The following is a 22,341-nucleotide window of genomic DNA, read 5'->3' on the forward strand; positions in this document are numbered from 1 at the left end:
AGTCCGGGTGGGCCCCCTTCTCTCTGAGTTAGGGTGCTCCGACCCTAGTGGGGCTGCTCAGTTAGTCGGACCCACCGGTGCTTCAGCGGCTAGGAAATCCTCCATCAGGGTGATGGCGGCGGCTAGCAGGCCGATGGCGGAGGACCCAGGCCCTTCCTCGTGGCGCTCCAGCACGATTTGTTCGGTGAGTTCCTCCGGGGTTCGTCTTTCAGGCTGCAGCCACTGCTTGCACGCCTCCCTTAGCTCCTGAGCTATCAGCCGGGGCTGGGCACCTGTACGGTAGGCCAGGCTCTGGAACGGCTGCTGGAAGGTTTCCGGACTCACATCCAAGACATCTAAAATTGCCGCCTTTACTTGACTATAGTCCTGTGCCGCGTCTGTGGACAGGCCCTGATAGATGGTTTGGGCGGTCCCGGTCAGGTATGGGGCCAAGAGGGTAGCCCATTGGTCAGGGGCCCAGCCGGCAACTACTGCCACCCGTTCAGACGTCACCAGAAAGGCCTCTGGGTCGTCATTGGGGCTCATCTTTGTCAACCGGATGGGCGGGGCACTGCTGGGTTGCCCCGGGGGGCCCACTGGCTGGGGCTCCGCAGGACGGGGCAGCAGCGTCACCAACTGCTGCAGGCATTGTTGCTGGTGGTCCCGGTTCGGGCGTTCCAGTTCCAGAATCAGCTGCTGCTGCTGTGTCCCAAGCTGCTGGACCACTTACTGCTGCTGCTGCTGGAGCTGGGCGGTGGCCTGCTGCTGCTGAAGCTGGGCCACCTGCTGCTGTTGTTGGCTCTCCGCTAAGAATTTAATAAGCTTCTCCATGTCCATGGTTGCCCCGGGCGCGTCTCCTCAGATCCCTCCTCACAGGGATCAGGGGACCGCTGCCCACGTTCTCCACCACGTGTAGAGGGGTTCGGTTGGGGGTTGCCCCTCTCTGCTGCTGCTGGGAACCAGGCCGCCTCACTACTTAGGTCCGGTGAGTCGGGGAATTAGCCTAGTGGGGCAGGAAACAGTCAAGGGCTCAGGCCCTCAGGCAGGGGCTGAGCAAATAGTTCACTGAGAGGCCCAGGCCCTGGGTCAGGGCGGGGCAACACACAGTCTGGAGCTCAGGCCCTCAGGCAGGGGCTGAGCAAATAGTTCAGGAACAAAAACCCAGACTCCTGGTTCTGAGCGTCTGGGGCGAGGGGGAGACTGCCACGCATAAGTGGGATGGCAGGGGGGACGCAGGCCCGCCCACTCCACTGCGTCCCAGCCCGGGGCCCTAACAGCGGCAGGCGGCCTGCTGCTGTGTCAGTGGGGAGCCTGGCCGCAACACACTGACATCGGCTCTGGGTGTGCCACAGCCAGACTACGGTCAGCTGCCCCCGGGCTACTTCCTACCTCCCCCTCTAGCAGTACCTGCGTCTGGTCGGTGTCCTCCACGGAATCAAGCACCATGGGCTCCTCAGGGTACTTGGCGAGCGGTAGGCTTGGCAGCTCCTCTGGATCGCTTCTCCCCGGTAGGCTTAACAGCTTCTCCAGGGTCTGGTCGGCACCAGGCCTTGACTGGTATGGCCAGTCCTCGGGTCGGTCACAGGCTGCAGGAGTCTCCCCAGCGGGAGCTAGGCCCCCAGCATCTGGCTTCTCTGGCGGCCAGCCAGCTTCTGAGCCCTGGGGTGGGGCTTTTATACTTCCTGTCCTGCGCTTTGACCTTTGGGGGGCGGGCGCAGGCTCCAGTGGCTCCGCCCACTTTGGCATCCGGAGGGGCTCATCCCTCTCCGGGGCGGCTGGGAGCCAGGCCGCCACACTACAGATGCATACCTTCTCTTTGACAGGTACAACGATTCTACCTCAAAGAATGGCTCAAGTTCTAGCAGAGCTACAGAAGCAAGTAAAGTGCATCAGTTGAGTGCAAAACACACAGTTAACTCCACAGAAAGTTGTCTTGATGGTTACTGAAAATAAGAAACACTTCATTTAACATAATTTGTTCAGAACTCATTCAAGACAAGAAGTTTCACCAAATGATACACACTAATGCACCAGCTACACATCAAGGGGAGAGAAAACACCCCAGTGGAAATAAACCAGGGAGGTACAGTAATCAACATAAAAGACATGGCTACCTTGTCTGAGGAAGCTGGCGATGTCCCTGTATAACAGGGCTTCCCAAACTTGGTTCGTGGCTTGTTCAGGGTAAGCCCCTGGCGGGCCGCGAGACGCTTTGTTTAACTGAGCATCTGCAGGCACGGCTGCTCGCAGCTCCCAGTGGCCGCAGTTCGCCATTCCCGGCCAATGGGAGCTATGAGAAGCAGTGTGGGTCGGGCCACCGCTTCCTCAGCTCCCATTGGCCGGGAACAGCGAACTGTGGCCACTGGGAGCTGCGAGCAGCCGTACCTGCGGACGCTCAGGTAAATAAAGCGTCTCATGGCCTGCCAGGGGCTTATCCTGAACAAGCCACGAACCAAGTTTGGGAACCCCTGCTGTATAATAAATGGTGATGGTTGCAAAAGAGAAACCAGTGGGAATATCAGTATTATCACAGGATGCTGATGTATTTGTCTTAGTCTTGTACAATTACCTTAAACAGGGCCAAAGATCTTTAGTGATTATGGAACCCCCCGTTCCAAGAAAGAGCTAAAATTGACATCCGTACTATTGCAGAGCCACACCAGAACATTGTACCAAGACTGTCAGCTGCCCATGCACTCTCAGGCTGTGAAATTGTGCCACCATGTTGGAAGCACAGCAGACATCATAGACAGCAAACATTGGAAAAGGTACCACACCAACACCAAATTTCAGCTCCTTATCACCAACAACTGAAGCATTTATAAAAATGTAAAATGAGCACATTATCAGGCATGTGTACAAAAAAGTGCTTTGGGTCCAGATCACCACCACTTGATCTACTGGACCAGTATGGATGGATATGCAAGTTTCTGCTCCCAAAAACTGTACCAGACAGTGTGGTGCTTTCTCCTCCAAATATTCTGAAGTTAATCAAGTGCTCATTAGAGTGATGCACCTTGTAAGTCTATGAGATGTGGATGTAAGAGTGCCAAACTGCCACGTATCATATCCTTTGCATGCCAGGGAGATGTGGTGCATTGCTATGATCTGACAAAATCACCCTTAGCACTTGCAGATGAAAACAGGAATAACAAGTAGTGACCTGTATTACTCATATTAGGACACACAGCTGTAATGTGAATAAGCAAAAACACTAGCAATCATTTGTAATGCTTCTAAAATGAAGTATATGGTTAAAAGTATTATTTATTATTAGTTTGTTGAATATTTTTCATATTAGGAAGAGTGGTCACTGTATCAAATGAAAATTGAGATCCGTGCAATACATCAACCCCCCTCCTCATGCCTATTTTTCATAAGAACATAAGAACGGCCATGCTGGGTCAGACCAAAGGTCCATCTAGCCCAGTATCCTGTCTTCCGACAGTGGCCAGTTCTTATGTTGATATTTCAAAATAATCAACAATGATAAAGTGTCATCAGGCAGATTCTTAAAAGGTATGGTCTTGAAATACAGAATCCACACAAAAACATTGTGTTCACCCTAAAGCCAGGTTGACCAGAGTGGCTTCTGGACTAAAGAGCTCCTCATCAAGATCACCCTGTTATCAGCTTCCCGGCATTTACATCCAAGAACTGTTAGCTCAAGCAATTCACAACATATATCTGTCTGCATACATTAAACCTCAGTTTAAATTTATACAAATGATCATCATAATTATGGTAATCTTAATCCTCAAGGCTGATGGCTGTACATTCATGTATTTTAAACAAGCCCATTTTTAAAAAATCCAATTAAGCTAAAAAACTGATTTTTCTGAATTAAAAAAAGCAGTTTGTTAAAAACACTATCACTAATATGGATAACAAAAACTCACTAGAGTTTCGCATGAGTAAAAGTTTCAGGACCAGATCAAGAATGTAATCTAAGATTGCCCACAAGATTTACAAAAAACTTGTTGCGTATGTTTTTAATGTGATGTCATAATAATTGTCCATAACACTATTATGCCCCAATTCTTCAACCACTCATATGTTTACCTTGAAGCACACAAATAGTTCAATTGTGGAGAAACAAAATCCATTGTGGAACAAATGCATGTGTTTAACTTTAAGCACATGCATAAGTGTTTGCAAGATTGGGGCCTTTGACTGTAAGCTCTTCAGGGCTCAGACGTATCTTCCTATGTGTCTGTACAGCAGCTAACATAACTTCTTGTATCTTTGAAAGCTATTTTCAAAATAGTCAACATCTGTGAATGAAATAATCGCTAAGGGAAACTCTGATTTATGCACCTGAAATATTTTAAGTTTCTAAACTTTCAGGGGTAAATACATGTAACTTGCTAATTTGTGTAAATCTGTGCCCACATTTTAATAGATACGTGCAACCAATTTTAATGTACCCCAAGATATACAATATATGATGAAATACAGAATATTGATCTGAGTCAGTACAACCAAGAGAATACATAACTAAAAAAAGAGCCATCTAATATGAAAGTGAAAAACAAGCAGCATATTTACAAAATAGAGCCCTAAGGATACAAAGTTCATGGTAGAACAATGCATGCAGCTGCTCTAAAAGTAAGCATGCTCAGATAAAGAAATTCTGAAAGTAATTATTTTTCCTGGATACAGTGTACATAGATCACTGCACTAAGCTTACATAATTAAACAAGACAAAAGGTCAGATGGTACCTAATAAACCATTTATAACAGTAATTATAACTGAGCTGTGGCAGTCTAGTACTTTATAATAACTAACAACTGTGTAATAATTAGAGGAAAATCTCCTATTTTAAGTTTCTTTCATTGTAAATCAATACCACCAGCATTACCAACCCATTTTTTCTAATATACTTTAGGCGCACAAAAAGGGACTGTAGTATTAGAAAATGCTATTTAATGGCTTAATCTTGCAAACCCTTACTGAAGAGAAGCCCCACTGAAGTCCCCAAAAGCCTGATTAAACAAAACAGTATTTGGTTCTGCACTTAAAAAGTGGGAGCAAACTCAAGTATTGTATCTTCTGTATCAAGGTCCCAACTCCTTAGTTCCAAAGTTACTGCAGCACAGTCCATAGAGTGGACTGTATCCCAGAAATTGTCTCACTGATCATCTCCAGTCCATTTGTATTCTGGTGAACACTCTCCCCTACCATTTGTAAAAACCCAACAGAAACAACATCAATTGCTTACACTGACAACTAATATTAAAAAGTAGTACATGTTTAGCTTCTCTTAATGCTATTAACAACTAACCCAAGGAAAAGAAGCCCAGTAACACATGCCAACTAGCTCTACATAAACGATCAGCACGTGCTCTGTAAACCCTCAGTGGTCCCCAAATCAGAGTTTGAAAATTGCTGCTGTAGCAGAGGAGCGTGTTCCTACTGAGAGTTTTACATACAATTCTGGACTGGACAAGCAGATATTCCAGCACCTTGTGCTAATATACCCTGGTGAAAATCCAGAGTACTCCAGTACTGTAAATCTTCAATAACTCCACCATGACCTAATTTAGCATGATCAGTCTGGTCTTTTGTTTTATTTACCACAGCTCTTGCCAAACTGAATTAAAGTATCAGATTCCATGGGGAAAAAAAATTAAGACAATGTAAGTTTTGCATGAGAGAGCACTCAAAATCAGGAAATGGATATGCAGATTTTGTTAACGCACAACCTTAACTCTGCCCCCAAATGCAGTGATATTGTATTGTATAATATAAGAAATCATGTAAACCCTCCTGTGACACACATGCCTAAGGGACAGATTTATGGTTGGTGTGTAACTTTCACTTTGGCATTTCCTTACTTGATCACTTAAATGGACAACCCTAACATTCTCTTAGGATCATTTTATAATGGAATATCCTAATTGTGTGGTTTTGTAGTTTTTCTTTAACACAGGGAAAGCAAAAACATAAGGAAATGGCACTTCACAAGTCAGCTGTCCTGCTGTCTTCCAGTAGTTTGTGTAAACTCCAAATCTGGAATTATCTGCCCAGGCATTCCTGGATAACCCATGCCTGTGCACAGGTGGGGCCACTTGACAAAACATCTTCTATTACCAACATCAGGAGCTGCACAGATCCTAAAGTAAATCACAGTAGGCTTCCTCCTACAAACTGTGCGAAGTGCAGAGCAGCCCTCACTGAAGTCCCTTTCTTATACCGTATAAGCCACAGGCAACTGCCGTGCCTATGTAGAGCCTCTCTGACTTGAATGGCTTCTGCATGGATACTGTAGTCAACCCACTCAAATTGCAGAATCAGGGCTTAATTCCTTGCTCATTAAAAGGTGCACAGGACTTACCCCATGCACAACTTTAGTGTGCTTCTCAGTACATAGTCAAGTTAGCCAGTCATACATGCACAACATACACTTCTTTAGCTGTACAATTTACGATCTTGGTTAAAAAAAAAAAAAAAAGATGCAAAATGTACTGCACATGCCCAGCCTATGATTTTTCAGTCAAATCAAATAAAATTCACCAGATAACTCAAAAACACTTCTCTTTCTTGGTCTATTTCCAAGTCAAATTCCAAATCACAGCCATTCAGAGTAAAGGGTTGTTTTAAACAAAAATTGCACGAACTTTATTTTTAAGTGGGAAAATGCCCCCTCCCCACATTATCAAAACCAACTGAATTATTTCTGCTCAAGCTTTCAAAAATAAATAATCTTCAGGAAAAGACCAAACCTGGAAAATTTCATCCCAAAAGATGAAAACTCAGAAAGTTCTGAGAGACTAAAAACAGAAGGTTAGAATAAAAACTATTATGAAACCTTGACTATAATGATTGCTGCTGGCTCTACTATAACATCACTTATTATTTAACATTTTTACATGCGAAAACAAATTAATCTTAATATTCCATAAGTAGGGCCCTACCAAATTCAAAGTCCAAAGTCATTGGTCAATTTCACGGTCACAGGATTTTAAAAATCATAAATTTAATTATTTCAGACATTTAAATCTGCTATTTCATGGTGTTGTAACTGTAGGGGTCCTGACGCAAAGGGGGATTGTGAGGGGGTTGCAAGGTTATTGTAGGGGGGTTGCGGTATTGCCACCCTTACTTGTGCATTCCTGCTGGCAGTGGTGCTGCCTTCTGAGCTGGGCAGCTGGAGGCCAGGAGCACAGCTCTGAAGGCAGCGCCACTGCCAGAAGCAGCGAAAATGTAAGGATGGCACAGTATAGTATTGATACCCTTACTTCTGCGCTGCTGCCTTCAGAGCTGAGCCCTTGGCCAGCTGCTGCCACTCTCTGGCCACCCAGCTCTGAAGGCAGCAGCAGAGAAGCAAGGGTGGCATGGTATGACATGGTATTGCCTCCCTTACTTCTGCACTGCTGCTGTCGGGACACTGCCTCTGGGTGCCTGGCCAGCAGACACTGCTCTTCAGCCACCCAGCTCTGAAGCAGCGCAAAAGGAAGGGTGGCAATACCATGACTCCCCTACAATAACCTTGCAACCCACCCCCCGCAACCGAATTTTGGGTCAGGACCCCCAGTTTGTGAAATGCTGGTCTCCTCCGTGAAATCTGTATAGCATAAGGTAAAAGCACACAGAAGACCAGATGCATTTTTCACTGCTGTGAATTTGGTAGGGCCCTATCCATAAGTGATTAAATAAATCATTCATATCAGTAATCAATTCAAAGTATTTTTCTAATATTCATTGACACCAATTTTAATTAAAATAACTATAAAAATAGTAGAATATTACTGAGGCTAAAATACCATATAAAAATATAATCATTCGACAGAAAGGACCAAAGTTGCATATTAAAGATACATTGATAAGTATCTTTTTCCCCTGAAAATATTGATTCTTACAATATAAAACAGTTGCATAACTATTCCAAGTTCAACCTGAGAAAAGAAAGAGGGAGCTAGTAAAAAAGGCTTGGAAAGCAATATCACAAAAAGGTCTCATTTAAATTCCTGGAAAGCGCCGCTTCTCTAAATATATCTATTCAGCTCTCTGAACAGGCAAGTCCTGCTAAAACACACACGCTGCCTACTGTAACCCTGAGACTGAGCTATGCCACCGAGAATCCATACGGCTACACGTATATATTTCCCACCCAGTAAATGGTGGAAAGCAGAAAACCGCCCCACAAAAAGTACATTTTGCGAGTGTGTGTGTGTTTGCAGCCCAATCGTGGGCTTTTTCTCAGATCTTTATATTCGCGATCGCTACGGGGGGGGGGGGGGTGGGGATCAATCCCGTAGCCTCCAAACCCGGAGCTCTTTGCTTTCATTCGGATTACTCTATCGGCAAACAAGAACGGCAAGAGGAACAGAAACCGCGGCGCTTCTCTGAAGGGTAACATACTTCCGATCCCCTTCAGCGCCCGGCCACACCAGTCCGCGTGCGCGCCGGGGGCATCCCGCTGCTGGTCTGAGCGCCGCCGCGGCTAAACCAAGCCAGCGGGGCGCTGCGGGAAGGCGGCGTCCCTCCCTCCCTCCGACCTTCGCGCCTCGCCCAGGCGGCGCAGCCCGTCCTAGGACCGCCTCAACATCGCTCCGCTGGGCGCTGCCAGCGCGTCCCCTCCTTGCCACCTTGCGCAGCCCCCCGGGCTCACCCACCGCCAGTCTCCTCCCCGGGGGCCAGTCACGCGTGCGCCCCCTCCCCCCGGCGGGGGATGCTGCTATTGTCTCTTCCCGCCTCGCCCATCGCTGCCCCTGGGAGCGGGGCTGCTTCGCCCCCTCCCGGGTCGCCCCCATTACCTAGCAGGAGCAGGGCTGCGAGAGCCGCGGGGAGCTGGGGCGCGGCGGGGGCTGCAGGGCGGCTGCCCGGCTGGCTGGAAGCGCAGTTCGCTGCTGCGGGGCGGACATGCTGAGGCTGCTGCTCCTGTGCCGCCGCCGGGTTGGGAGCTGCCGCAGCTGCCGGCTCCGCGTCCCGGACTGAGGGAGGGAGGGAGCGCGGGAGGGGCGGGCAGCAGCCGGCTCGGCGCTGCCCGGCTCATTGTTCGGGGAAGGGCAGGGGCGGGGTCAGTGCTGCCTGCCTGGGGGCGCGGTGCCCCGCCTCGGGCTCAGGCGGAGCCGCGGGGAGCCCCGCATGTGCCGCTGCAGAGCCCCGCCGCTGGGTGCCCGGGGGACGCGCGCCCGCCCACTACATTGGCCGTGGCCCCCAGTGGGTGCGGCTCGGGGCGCTGCCGGGCTGGGAGCCCTGAACCTTAGCCGTCTCCCGCCCCCTCCGGCCCGGGGGGCCGCCGACACACGGGAGGCGCCTCCGGGCGCTCAGCCACGCCGCCTCCCCTAGAAACAGGACCGACTTGGAGCTGGGCGCTTTAGCGGGGCTCTCCGGCCCGGCCGCGGGGAACCGCTGTAGATCATCGCTGGGCGAATCCACCAAAACACGTGCGCCTGGAGAGAGTTTGGGGGGTGAAGCCGGGACCGGGTACATTGAAACCCCGGCTCGAGCCTGCAGTTTCTAACAACCGCGAGCTTGCTGGAGGGTCACAGCCAATGGCAACCTATGTCTGCAAGACCGCTGCCTGCAGACAGCGCAGGTTGCCTTGCGGGAGGTGACCTTCGGGCATCCGCAGCGGGTCCAGCGCGCTACGCTGCCTTTTAGTTACTGCCCTGTGGCTCGTCCTGCAGTACATGGCCTCAGTAGTGCCATCTAGGTGCCTCACGAGCAGTTTTGGAGGCTACGTGTGGATGATAAAGCATCTTGCAAAGTAAAAGCAGGGGTGAGGGGAAGAGGGGACGTATTTTTCCCATACAAGAAAGTTTTAGGTAAAATTTAGTTTGATGTGGCGGGCGCAAACCCCAGAAAGGCGGCTGATGTGACAGTTCCACCACCCACGTAGAAAGAAAGGCAGGCAGGAGGTATTGAAAAAGGTTGGGCTTTTAAGATAACACTCTATTCATGAGGGAGACATTTTAAGCTTGTAAAGGCTTAGTTGAAGTTATTATCTACATGTCTACAAATTGTGTATAAAGGCCTCAAAAACAATACAATGAAACCTGTAAGAACAGTCCCAGCAAAGGAAATTAAAAATAAAAGTTAAAAAGGAACTACTGTAAATACGCCTTTGTACCTCTGCATTTTTAAGTAACCAAGCCAGACTGGTTGCTTCCTGCTGGATTCTCAGTTAGCTCCCACAAGCAGATTTATTAGAATGAAAGTTATTTGCAACCTAATCCTTGCTAGGCAAGTATTTGGAAAGCCATTGATTTTATTATTTTAGGGCTAAATTCTGCTATCCTTATTCAGATTTAATAGTAGTTTACCACAGACCGGGTGCTTTGATCACACTTTTTATTTGAATTGAACTATTCACCTGCTTAAAGTTAAGCATCTACATAAGCCTTTGCAAAACTAGGGTTTTATTGTGTCTGTATCTGTTGTATCTAAAATATTCAAAACAAAGTTAATGAAAGAAATTTTTTCTTAACTGTTCAAGAAAAGTTAATCAAAACAATGGGCATTAAAGTTATGTAGGAGACAACATGCTAAAACAAATTAAAATATAGCATGTTAAAATCATACAAATAAAACAAAGGTATTAAAGACAAAACAGGATCAAGAAGCAGTGGGTTAAAAATAAAGAAGCCCAACTGTTGAAACAACCCTCCATACGGAAAGCAAATACTAATGATCAGGGCCGACGAGAGGGGGGGAAGCCAGTACAAATTACCAGGGCCTGGCGGTCCGGAAGGGGGCCCGGCTTCCCCAGCTTCCCTCTCGTCGGCCCTGTTTAGCCGGTCCACCCTTGCTGGGGGGCCCCCAAAAAAATTTTCACCGGGGCCCGAACCCGCTCTCAGCGGCCCTGCTAATGATCATAAATCTTTAAGCACTTTATCCACTTAGCCTATTTACTGTAGTTGACTGAAGAAAGAGGAAGTTTGTGAAGGATACATCTGATTAAGCAAACAAAATAACCTTTTTCTTCAAGTTAGGACACTATGAAGTCAGGCTTTGGAAAAGAAGTTACTGTGACGTTGTGCAGTCTATATGGTTTTATAAAAATATAAGTGAGTATAATGTAACTGGGATATGCTTCATGCAAAAGGTCTCTTGTAAGGTATCATTACAAAGCTTATAATCTACTGAGTGTGATCATCCGATTTGTATAAATGTACCACTCTTGTATCTAAAACTAGAAATATAAAACATAACTCTGAGGGCCTATTGTAATTATGTAAAGTGTGGGCCATTAATGATGGTTTGGAATCTTGATGACTCCCATTAACAAGGACCATTGTCTGCAGATGACTGTGTTTACCTGTGAGTCTTCCTGTATATGTGTGCTGGCAAGTGAGTAATGAAGTCTTGCAGTGACATGTGATCATGTCACCTGAACTGGAATCCATCTTTAACCTGGTGCTTTTCCAGTGAGGGGGGGTGGAAACCCAGAGAGACAAAGGGTTCCCGCCTTATGCAAAAGATATATAAAGGGGTGGAAGAGAACAGAGAGGGGTAGAAGCCATCATGGAGAATCCCCTAGATAACACCTAAGCTGGAACAAAAGCTGTACCAGGGGAAAGAATTGTGCCCAGGCCTGGAAGGTGTCCAGTCTGAGAAAAACTTACTGAAGCATCTCTGAGGGTGAGATTATCTGTATTTAGTTTGATTAGGCATAGATTTGCGCATTTTATTTTATTTTGCTTGTGACTTACTTTGTTCTGTCTGTTACTACTTTGAACCACTTAAATCCTACTGTCTGTATTTAATAAAATCACTTTTTATTTAGTAATTTACTCAAGAGTATGTATTAATACCTGGGGGAGCAAACAACTGTGCATATCTCTCTATCAGTGTTATAGAGGGCGAACAATTTATCTGGGTTTAGACCCCATTGGGAGTTGGGCATCTGAGTGCTAAAGACAAGCACACTCCTGTGAGCTGGTTTTCAGGTAAACTTGCAGCTTTGGGACAAGTGATTCAGACCCTGAGTCTTTGTTAGAGCAGACTGGAGTGTCTGGCTCAGCAAGACAGGGTGCTGGAATCCTGAGCTGGCAGGGAAAACAGAAGCAGGGGTAGTCTTGGTACATTGGGTGGCAGCTCCCAAGGGGGTTTCTGTGATCCAACCCGTCACAGTGGCGTAGTCGGCAGGATCTGTGCACAGCTGATTGCTTTGAGATACTGGTAGTGATTTTAAGTGAGTTTTAAGTGTGGTGGCTGGAGAACAGACAAAGTGGTTACTGGTTTGTTATTTTCTGTTTGCTTATTTCGGGAAAGGAAATTAGGGACAGAAAAGGAAGCAAAATAAGTAAGAATGAAGATCAAAAGAAGCTAAAACTACACAAGTTGCAAATTGCCCAGAAAGACTGAACAATGGGCGCTGGAAATGTCTCTGTTAACTAAGAAGCCCCTGAGCTGAGTACATCTCAGTTTCAGTGAACTGCAGATGGGTGTGGCCCAACCTCTGTCTGTGCTGAAGCTGACTGGAGTGTCTAACCTAGCAAGACAGGAGGGGAGGGGTGCCTGTTCTGGCAGGAGGGTGTTCTCTGTGGTATCCCAGCTCATCAAGTGATGGTCTCAAGGGAAGACAAATGGAAATTGATGTACAATTTGCCTGGGAAAAGGCTGCCCTGGAAAAAGAAAAGGCTGCCCACCAGCCTGGACTTAAGAGACAAAGCAATTAAGACTCAGAAGCATGACCTGGCTGTAATGGAGTGGAAGAGGTGCACAGAGACATGTATCCTGGAGCTGGAAGTTGGGGTCCTGGTGACTGCTGCGGTGGGAACAAACCCCACGGACTCTAGCTGGAAGCAAACCCAACCTGAGTGAAAGGGGGGGGATTTTGCTGGCCAGCGAAAGGTCTCTCATAGCTGGTAGCTGTGAGCCTACAGCTGGATCAGGGTCTCTTTCCCTTTTGGGGGACACAGGAGTGTCTGCCCCATAGGGGAGCCCAAAAACGAATTTTAGGTATACTGCCTCCGCCATGGTCAGTGTCCAAGTCTCTGGCAGTAAGTTCAGGAGGAGGGTGTGACGTTGTGCAGTCTATATGGTTTTATAAAAATATAAGTGAGTATAATGTAACTGGGATATGCTTCATGCAAAAGGTCTCTTGTAAGGTATCATTACAAAGCTTATAATCTACTGAGTGTGATCATCCGATTTGTATAAATGTACCACTCTTGTATCTAAAACTAGAAATATAAAACATAACTCTGAGGGCCTATTGTAATTATGTAAAGTGTGGGCCATTAATGATGGTTTGGAATCTTGATGACTCCCATTAACAAGGACCATTGTCTGCAGATGACTGTGTTTACCTGTGAGTCTTCCTGTATATGTGTGCTGGCAAGTGAGTAATGAAGTCTTGCAGTGACATGTGATCATGTCACCTGAACTGGAATCCATCTTTAACCTGGTGCTTTTCCAGTGAGGGGGGGTGGAAACCCAGAGAGACAAAGGGTTCCCGCCTTATGCAAAAGATATATAAAGGGGTGGAAGAGAACAGAGAGGGGTAGAAGCCATCATGGAGAATCCCCTAGATAACACCTAAGCTGGAACAAAAGCTGTACCAGGGGAAAGAATTGTGCCCAGGCCTGGAAGGTGTCCAGTCTGAGAAAAACTTACTGAAGCATCTCTGAGGGTGAGATTATCTGTATTTAGTTTGATTAGGCATAGATTTGCGCATTTTATTTTATTTTGCTTGTGACTTACTTTGTTCTGTCTGTTACTACTTTGAACCACTTAAATCCTACTGTCTGTATTTAATAAAATCACTTTTTATTTAGTAATTTACTCAAGAGTATGTATTAATACCTGGGGGAGCAAACAACTGTGCATATCTCTCTATCAGTGTTATAGAGGGCGAACAATTTATCTGGGTTTAGACCCCATTGGGAGTTGGGCATCTGAGTGCTAAAGACAAGCACACTCCTGTGAGCTGGTTTTCAGGTAAACTTGCAGCTTTGGGACAAGTGATTCAGACCCTGAGTCTTTGTTAGAGCAGACTGGAGTGTCTGGCTCAGCAAGACAGGGTGCTGGAATCCTGAGCTGGCAGGGAAAACAGAAGCAGGGGTAGTCTTGGTACATTGGGTGGCAGCTCCCAAGGGGGTTTCTGTGTGAAGGATACATCTGATTAAGCAAACAAAATAACCTTTTTCTTCAAGTTAGGACACTATGAAGTCAGGCTTTGGAAAAGAAGTTACTTTATCTGAACTAAAGTAGTAAGTTGTAGATATAGACATGAAACGTGATGTAAATAGTTTGACACTCCTTATGCATCACAGAAGACTGTAACAGCAAAAGCAGCCTTAATAAAAGTGTTCTCACCAGAGATGTACTCAGGGCCGGCTCCAGGCACCAGCCGACCAAGCACGTGCTTGGGTCGGCACCTTGTAAGCGGCGGCCAATCTTGGGGTGGCAGGGCAGCGCTTGGGTTTTTGTTTGTTTGTTTGTTTTGTTTCGGCGGGGCGGCGCTCAGGGGTTATTTGGGGTTTTTTTGGTTCGGTGGGGCGGCGCTCGGGTTTTTTGTTGTTTTTGGTTCAGCGGGGCGGCGCTCGGGGGGGTTGTTTTTGGTTCGGGGGAGCAGCGCTGGGAGGTATTGTTTTTGGTTCGGTGCGGCGGTGCTCGGGGGCGTTGGTTTTGGTTCGGCGGGGCAGCACTGGGTTTTTTTGTTTGTTTTTGGTTCAGCGGGGCGGCGCGGGGGGGTTGTTTTTGGTTCTGCGGGGCGGTGCTGGGTTTTTTGTTTGTTTTGTTTTTGGTTTGGCGGGGCGGCGCTGGGAGGGGTGGGTTGTTACGGCGGGGCGTTGTTTGTTTGTTTGTTTGTTTGTTTTTTGCTTGGGGCGGCAAAAAAGTTAGAGCCGGCCCTGGATGTATTTAAGAGTTTGGCAACTGCTGGGTAATCATTCTAAGGATTTGTTGCTGCCTGAAAGTTATTCCCGTAGTCATTCAAAAATCTAAAATTTTAACTTAATGCCAATTTTATTTATATATGCTTTGCCTACCAAGTAACTTTCTTTTTTCTTTTTTTCTTCAGATTTGTTGCATCACTCTACAAACATACCTGCTGGCTGGTACAATTAACCATAAGCATGTGTCATACAAAAATACAGTACAAGATATATATTACTAACCCAATTTTCTTTTTTTAAAGTAGGAATTTGATTAGATAGAAATACAGTTCCTGATATGTATATCTCAGTTCTAAAATGTGCTATTCTTTATAGTCATTCCACTTTTACCATTCCAAGTGAAAATTAATTTCAATTTAGAAGCAGAACAAATGAATAGTATGAGTTAGGTAATATTATGAAAAAGCTGGTAGCACAAAGATATTCTACATGTGATATAAGGACAGCACCTCACCTGGACATTTTTCTCCCTATCAGGAGAATTCAGCAGTAGGGAGTTAAACTGTTTGAGCACAAGTATCATAGGTAGATTCTATTGATATTGAAGTCCATCTAAATGTAAAATGTATCTCTTGGAAGGCAGTTGGAGGTTGTCTGCAGAGAGATACGGTTTGCTTTTGCCTCTGGCTTTGGGTGCATTTTGCTTTCGGCTCAGCCAGTGAACTCTGAAGAATAAAGATCCGTATAGCCCGAAGTTCCCACCACTGTCCTGATTCTCATTTCACTTACATTACTGTAAATAAAGAACGACTCAATGGAGTTACATTGGAGTAAAGACTCCGTGAGATTATTATAATCAGAACATGATTTCAAAACACCTGGAGAAAAGGTTTGAAGTTCAGAGGACAGTATTTGCTGGAAAGTCCAGCTTTTCTAAAGGTGCAAGAATCTACATGCAAGTAATCAAGTATGGGCGAGCGTTTCTTTTATATATAGTTAGCATGAGGATAAAGTTTCAGATACTATATACACAGCGATATGGTTTCTGCTTTTCTGTTACTGAGTTTAAATACTGGTGTAAGTGCATCTATTATTTTGTTGCTGAATTAGAGGCACATATATAAAGGGAATAAATAACCTAATTTAGCCTGATCTTGAGACACAGGCCCTTAAAGTTATAACAGATCAGTGTAGTGATCATCTAAACCTACAAGATATAGTTTATAACCAAAGCCTTCAAAGCCCTGTTACAAATCAATTAATCACTCCCAGGACATGTCCATAACAAATATAATGGGTGAATTCCTGGCCCCATTGAAGTCAAAGAGGTTTTGCCATTGACTTTAGTAGGGCCAGGATTTCACCCAAAAGAACATATTAGAATTAGTCTAGCTTTGAACATAAAGTGAAGTGGATTTTTAATAAAGTTACTGTAGTTGACTTCCTGGTACTTCAAAAGTGTATTGGGTTTGCAGTTGTTTGCATTTGTACGTGGATTTAGGAACTGAGCCAACAAGGAATTAATATCCTGCCTTCAGGAGAGGTTGTGGCCCAATTTTCTTTTTTCATATCTTCTAGAAGATGATCAGTGGAATAGCTTTATCTCTAAGGGAAGCTATTTCTCTGCCCTTCAAAAGCACCATGATGAAATACTCAGTAGCAGAATGATAGGGTAGAATTCAAGAATGTAGGTAACTCAAGTTGGGACCCAGTGACTACAGCATCCGGACTCAAAGGAATTGGGGGGGGGGGGGGCGGTGAGGCAGGAAGTATGCAGTGCTTACCAAATTAGCAGGTTGTTGCTAAAATAAGCCTGGTATTTTGTTAAAAATCCCTTTCAAATATATATAACTGAAAAACAATCGAATCATGGGCCAGATTCAGATACACACTGAAACTCATTCAGCATGAACAAGAGTTAGATGCAGAGTAAGTGCTATTCACTATCAGTCAATCTTATAATAAATCTGACATAAAATGTAAGCTTCACCACTAGATGTGGGCCCAGGATACACTGTGACTCAGAGACACACTTCTGAGTCATAATTTCTTTCCTGCTTCTTCCTTGCTCTTGAAGGGCCATATTTTACTGCTGGCCTATCCCAGTAGTAAATTCCTAACCCTCTGGCTTAGCTGTATCTGCCAGCAAGTAGAGTCAAGGCCCTACTCCCCACCAGGGCTGCTGAGAGCGGGTTTGGGCCCCGGTGAAAAAAAATTTTCGGGCCCCCCAGCAAGGGCAGACCAGCTAAACAGGGCCGACGAGAGGGGGGGAAGCCGGGGCCCGGGCCCCCTTCCAGACCGCCAGGCCCCGGTAATTTATACCTGCTTTCCCCCCCCTCTCATTGGCCCTGCTCCCCACCCCTTCCAATACCTGCTCCAAGGAGGAAGTAGGTATTTAGCCTCACCTACTGCTGTGTGTGCAGACCCAACTTGTCTGCATAAGGGTGTAAGGGGTTTCTTGCTCTCTTGCATTGACATGTAGCACAAGTCACAATCTTGTCCTGTGACTTCTTCCAGTAGGAGAACCGGACTAAGAAGAAATTTTAAAAAATTGAAAAACACCCTATTTAAAACTTTGTACTAATTGTCATATCTTCAGATGGCCAGTAAGCCATCGTGCGCCTGCAACAAACAGACTTTATACAAGGTAAAAGAAGGAATCAACAAAGTGGAGAAGATTTCAGCATGAGCACAGTAGGAGACTGTATTAGTCTGCTCCAAGGCTCAGTCTCCAATCTCAGCTGATCACTGTCTGATCAGTTTTTTACAATAGCACTTGGAGATTGTGCCTAAATTCTAGAACTACACACAGATAGTCATCGGGTGGATAAGGATAGACTCCATGCTAATGAAATTGCAATTTCTTTTCAAGAAAGAGACGATTAGCATCCGAAAGAAATGTGCAGTAAAAACTTTTTTAAATTGCTAACTTTGAGGAACTCAACCAAAGGTCTCTTAGCATTTTCCACTGAACCTGTAGAGGCCTGATCCTAGAAGCTTCTACATTTTAAAAATTTATTAGTAGCTGTACCACTTGATAGGCACTCTGCATCTGCAATTCCCATTGACTTCAATAGAAGTTGAGGTGCTACACATAATGCAGCATTTATATGCTTCTTTGTGACTTATGGAGGCATTATTGATGAGCTGCAATGGGTCATTTCTGCTGTTGAAAAGGTTAACTGAAAATCATTTTTCATGTAACAGGTTTCTGAAGAAAAAAAATGCCATGTCTGCTGACTCATCAAGAAATGAGAATGAAAAGATGATTGGATTTGGAATGACAGTTTTCACAAAATAAAGCAGCGTGCATAATTCAGAATGGGAAATGCATCTGTGCTGATGGGGCACACTAACACAGAAATGTATGCATTTTCATACATTCACTTTTAGGATGACAACTTGCTAATCTTTTAGAGCCTCTCACATTTTGGGGTTCAATCCAGACCAGTGGGTGGTTGTATCACTGCCTGCCCTGTTACCCTGGCTGCTTTAAATGCACTTCTGTGGCTCACAACCTGGACACCAACAGCCAGCAGACAAGCATGCAGTTCCCTGAGTGTGTTTGTGCTGTACAGCCCTGGTTCCGTGATCTGACCCCAGCAGCCTGCCTGCAATACAAAAGCCCCACCCTGGTCTCCACCAGCCTTGGTTACTATTTGTAGGGTGACCCTAACACACAACCAAGTCCCAAATTTCCCCATAACCATCTGCCTTGAAGTGCTCAGACATCTCCTGGACAACTCAGAGAAATAAGACGGCTTGTTGTGCCTCTAAATAGAGAAAAGCACAGCTTATAGCTTTGAGTTAACAATCACTTCGATTCAAACACAGCACTGTGTTGCTTTAGATTAAAAGTAAAACAAGATGAACTCACTTAAAACCTCTCTTTTTGTTAAAGTACAAGGGATAAAGACAAAATGATTACAAGCAAATAAAAATAAAAAATGCACTTTCTAGCAGCTAAGACTTAACACGCTACAGTCTTGGTTTAAGGTAGATTTCTTACTAAACTTTCTTCTTTGCAGCCATGGCTGCCTCTCTCTCAGTCAAGCCCTTCCACAGAACTAAAGGTATTGGTTTCCCTTGTCTTCCTAGGTGAAAAATCTTTGCCTAAGCAGGTTTCTCATTTATACTCAGTTCCTAGAGATTTCAGCCCTCTTAATTGAAGGACACATCTTTCTCAGCTTGCAAGAGCTCTGGCCCTGTGTGTCTGCCCAACAATGGATGCCAAAATGGCTGCTTGTGTCTCTTATATCTTCCCAAACTCACTGTTTTGTCTCCACACTCCTGCTGTTCTTCACTTCCTGTGGACTTCCCATTCCCCTGCTGATTCATATGTAATTGGAGCTTCCATTGTTTTTGGTCACACCTTGCTTAATTTCATTGGAGACAGGTAGGGTATGTCTACACTACTCGCCGGATCGGTGGGTAGCCATCAATCTATCGGGGATCGATTTATCGCATGTAATGTAGATGCGATAAATCGATCCCCGATTGCTCTCCCGTCGACTGCTGAACTCCAGTTGGGGGAGGGATAGCTCCGTGGTTTGAGCATTGGCCTACTAAACCCAGGGTTGTGAGTTCAATCCTTGAGGGGGCCACTTAGGGATCTGGGGCAAAATCAGTACTTGGTCCTGCTAGTGAAGGCAGGGGGCTGGACTTGATGACCTTTCAAGGTCCCTTCCAGTTCTAGGAGATAGAATATCTCCATAATAAGGCGGAAGCAAAGTTGACGGGGGAGCCGCAGCGCACCATGAGGACACGAAGTAAGTAATTCTAAGTCGATCTAAGATACGTTGACTTCAACTACGCTATTCTCGTAGCTGAAGTTGCACATCTTAGATCGATCCTCCCCCCCTAGTGTAGACCAGGCCGTAGATAGCTACCTTCCCTCCTGTCTGGGATAAAACCTTTTCCTCCCTGTGTTTGGTCACAGACTTTAAAACTATATTAATGAGTATCCATAATTCCTCATATAGTGTTAATACACATATTTATGACAATATTAATCACCAGTCTGTCATTAGCTTTCATAAACGACCTTACTTGATACACTTTTATAATACAGTAATATTGTATACAATCAGTTGATTCATTTACTTATTATTTGAGGTTCAGACCCCCACAAGCACTTTTCCCATGAGTAGAACTGTCATTTAGTTACTCACATACACTTCATTGTAGCTGGAGTGGGAAGGTTAGATTTACTGTCCAAAATAACCCCATCAGGATTTAGCCTAAAAGAAAACTATTAGTTTTCATTAGCACAGCAGTATGGACAGTCACATTGTAACAAAACATTTCTCAACATGCATGCACTGCAAAATGTTAAGACAAATAATGAAATATGAATATTGTTGTACATACATTACATTAATCCTCCCTGTGCCAATGTTGGTGCACAGGGCAGAAACTAGTCCCTTCCATTCTTCTCTGGCATTTGCTGCTGCTTCCATCTGCTCTATGGTGTTGAGATTGACTGTTCTACCCTCCCTGCTAAGGGTTCTTCAGGTTTCTCTTGGGTGCCCTCATTTCCTCACACCAGTTGGTTTCCCCTTGACAGCTTCATGTGGGTGTCTGTGTTGGCATCTGGTGTACTTGCTCCAGATATGTCCAGCGCTTCCTTCTGATTCTGGGGTGAACGTTCTTCTGAGGCTAAACCAGGAAAGAAATTTTTCTACAGTCTCTTTTATATTGGGTCCTCATATTGCTGGAGTCACAAAAAGCTACCACAAAACTTTATTCTGTAACACTTAGAGTTAAATAAGTTACATATATAAATAATTGTTAGTTAAATAGTATATTATAATCAGAAGGGGGGAAATAAGTATAGACTAGGGAGGAAAGATATGTTTTGAAATGCTGTAAGAGGGCTGCTACCAGGCATAGGAAGAGAAGAGACAATTTTAATCGAAGTCTTTATTTTCCACTACATTTCACAGTGCAAAGTTAGTACATAGTAAACAGCATTTCTCACTGGGTGGCAAAATTCACCTCTCTCCTGAACAAAGCTTAAATTAGTTGGTTTTGTTCAGGGAACAGAGGCAAATTCTGCTCTTAGTTATACCCTGGCAAACCCTTGCAGTACAATACAAGCAGGGGCAAAATTTGGCCTTATATCAGGAGATAGATGGAATTCACACACACAGCATCTGTGGAGAATGCAGGAAATGTCTATTATTTTTATGAAAATTAGGCGTGACTCGGTTTACCCACTCACTTTTATATTGATACCAACTGGTCTCAAGGGTAACTTTCCAGAGACATTCATTGAGAACAGGAGAATAAACAATGAATGGACTGGGTGTGGGTCACATAGATGCGCTAGTTTGAACGAACTGTCAAGAACCATCAGTGTGTTTCTAGAGCTATCTATGAGATGCAATGGAGACCAATGACTGCTGGCCAAGGGGAGTATGGATGAGTTACTACCTGTCTGATGACAAGACTTCCAGGGGCGTAGTGTTGCTTGAGCAAACCCGAGCATTGCTCTGGCACTTGGAATCTAACCTGGAGCAGCCTCCTGGCACTTGTTGTATAGGACCTCCCAACACCAATCAAGTTGGCCCAGCCGTCAATGTTCCCTTTAAGCCACGTGCATTTGACACTTGGGTTCTGCTCTGCCTGCTGGGTCCTCTTGCCAGAATCCATGGGCAGCTCCTCTCGGCGCTGGGGACTGGCCTGAAGCTGAGAGCCAGCAGAGAGGGGAAAGGAACGGTTGAGGAGACAACTCCCTTTTGGGGACCACAGGTGTGGGGACAGGGCTCAAGCCAGTAGGGAGAGGTAAGGAGCTGTTCAGCTGTAAAAATTTGGGGGTTGATTCCCCATTGCATTACTCCCCTTTTACGGTATTCCTGAGCTGTAAACCTCCATGGTAGGGCTGGATCCAGAGATTAGAAGGTCAAGTGGTGAGTAAGGGGAGTGTTGTAAGAATGACTGTCAATCACACAATCTTTTTGTAAAGTAGTAGACAAAAGCTTGTTATTACCTGTAATAAACCTGTTTCTTAATATTAGTATAAGTATTACAGTAATATGTAGCGGCACCAGTCAGGACTGAGCCCCTACTGTGCTAGTTGCTGTACAGATAAAGAGTAGAAGACAGCCTTGAAACATTTACAAACTAAGACTAGGTAAAATAACTGGATGTAACAAACAATTGGAAAGAACTGTGGAGGGAGGAAGACAGTAATAAGGAGGTATGTTTATATGGCCAGCTATAAGAGCAAGTTGGTCAATTTACTTTTTCTTTTTAGAAGTTATAAGATAAAAATACACAAAATATAATGTAAACCTCAATTGTAACAGCCATTATCTACCTAGCCATTAGCACTTGGTGGTTTCCCATAGGTATGACAATAGAAGTGGGTCTTGTGGGAGGATTAGAAGGACAGGGTTTCAGCTGCACTGATTAGTTCAGAGAGGGTTTCCATGTATAAAAAAGCATAAAGGTCCTTGTGGAAGAAGCAGACAAGTAAGCATCGGAGGATAGCATCATTGGCAGTTCACACTGAAAGTGGAAGAGGAGGACAGGATAAGTTATAAAGAGCCTTAGAGGTGTGCATCA

Source organism: Emys orbicularis, chromosome 1 (genome assembly GCF_028017835.1).
Source record: "Emys orbicularis isolate rEmyOrb1 chromosome 1, rEmyOrb1.hap1, whole genome shotgun sequence".
NCBI classification, from domain to species: Eukaryota; Metazoa; Chordata; order Testudines; family Emydidae; genus Emys; species Emys orbicularis.